Raw genomic sequence first — 1,939 nt, 5'->3', positions numbered from 1 at the left:
CTGATCAGTGACCAAGCTGGACGTGCCATGCACCGGAACACTCCTGGGACACAAGCAGGGTCTGTCTGTCCCCACAGGCCTTGAGCTTTGTCCCTCACCACGCCGGCCCAGCTCCATCACCATCACCATGAGCTCACCGTTCCCGCAGGCACCCCTGGGCTCAGCTGCTGGTGTGACCTGGGCGCCCAGGGCCAGGATCCAAATTCCCCAGGGTAGGAAACTGCTGGAGAGGACATTTAGGGCAGTTTTCCCCAAGGACTTTCTGCTCTGTCCCAGCAGGTTGCTGCCTGGCAGGCATGGAGCCCACACACCATCATCACCCCACCTCCTCCGGGTGCACATCTGGTCAACAGATGCTGGCCCAAACACTGGCTGGAGCCAGGGACAAAGGCTCTGGCTACCTTCTCCGAGCTAGGCAGAGCCAGTGCTGCCAGGTCCAGGCAGTCCCAACTCTTCCCTCAAGTTGGGACAACCCTGCATGCATGGCCAGGAGACCCTCCCAGGGACCAAGCACACCCCCCCAAGTGCTGGCAGTGACACTGCCAGCTTGTCCACAGTCAAGCCCACCCAATGTCACCTCCACCCCAGATGGCTCTTGCTGACCCAGGGCCAGCACAAGGCCAGCCTGGAAAACCTTCCATTGGCTGCACCAGACACTCAACTGCCAGAACTCACTCACCTTTGGGAGCTGGTTTTGGACTTGTCCCAACAAAACGACCCCCAAGTGCTGGCAGTGACACTGCCAGCTTGTCCACAGTCAAGCCCACCCAATGTCACCTCCACCCCAGATGGCTCTTGCTGACCCAGGGCCAGCACAAGGCCAGCCTGGAAAACCTTCCATTGGCTGCACCAGACACTCAACTGCCAGAACTCACTCACCTTTGGGAGCTGGTTTTGGACTTGTCCCAACAAAACGAGCCTCAACGTGGTTCTCCGGGACACGTTAATGATACTGTTTTACCAAAACAAATGGTGTTGCACTACCTGATAAAACTGCAGGCAGGTCAAGCCAGGAAATATCCCCGGGAGGAGCCAGGATTGGCTTGGCCCAGCCACTGCCGGGATGAACTGTGTGGATTCAGCAGCCGGGATGACTCCAGCTCGGCTCACCACACCATCCTGCCTGGGCCAGCCACCACCACACTCCGGCATCATCACTGGAGAGGTTCCTCTGGCAGCCACAGGACTGCAGCCAGTAGTAGCAGTGGGGCTGGGGCGCACGGGCGGGCAAAGGCGCGGAACCAGCCACCATGGCCATCAGGGGGACTGGATGGCTGGGAAGAGGGATGGGAGAGAAATAACAAAGCTGTAAATCATGACACAAAACATGCATTCATTTTATTCACAAAAACAGCCTGGATCGCTAAAACATTACAAACAGCATTTCAGTTTAATGATGTCGAGAGCTGGAGAGATGGGGATTTGAACAGAAGAGAAATATCACTTTTCATAACTGCTTCAGCACAGGTCCTGCAATATTATTTTTATTTTGATTTTAACTTCAGTAAGTTTACAAAAATTACTTCTAGGAGTAAACCATTGCAATTAGGAGGTTTTTCTGTACGCAGTGTTTCTTGTTCTATATTAATAAACTAACAATGACTTTTTTTTTCCTTTTTTTTTTTTTTTTCATTCTTTTTTCCTTTTTCAAAGACCAACAGTTGTGTAGCAATTGTTTTCTTCCACCTTTTATACCGAACCTCTTGCGGGTTAAACTTACATAGGTGAATGGTTAGGAAAAGGGATACTACATCGCTTTAAACATATTCTCATTTATAAACATGAAGTTGAGGCATTCTAGAAACTATCCACTCTATTGTATGATGGGAAAGAATCAAATAAAAAGTATAAATGAGGGTGCAATTAAACAACTGTGCTAAATTACAGTAGTGCTTATTAGTAACTAGATTTTAAAAGGTTACTGTAAATTTACATTCCC

At 50.2% G+C, this 1,939-nt stretch overlaps 1 protein-coding gene across 1 annotated transcript in view; it reads right to left on the bottom strand.

Annotated features, from left to right (window-relative positions):
- Window positions 1-1,313: 1,313 nt before the first annotated feature.
- The window catches only part of CXXC5 (CXXC finger protein 5), a 7,625-nt gene continuing 6,999 nt past the window's right edge, over window positions 1,314-1,939 (bottom strand). The window contains exon 2 of the mRNA XM_010166493.2: window positions 1,314-1,939. This exon is cut by the window's right edge and continues 398 nt beyond it. The gene's annotated coding sequence lies outside the window, so the exon portion shown is untranslated.

Source organism: Antrostomus carolinensis, unplaced genomic scaffold (assembly GCF_000700745.2).
Source record: "Antrostomus carolinensis isolate BGI_N321 unplaced genomic scaffold, ASM70074v2 scaffold33014, whole genome shotgun sequence".
NCBI lineage: Eukaryota > Metazoa > Chordata > Aves > Caprimulgiformes > Caprimulgidae > Antrostomus > Antrostomus carolinensis.
Note: the sequence above shows the minus strand (reverse complement) of the source record. Positions and strands in the feature narration are given on the sequence as shown.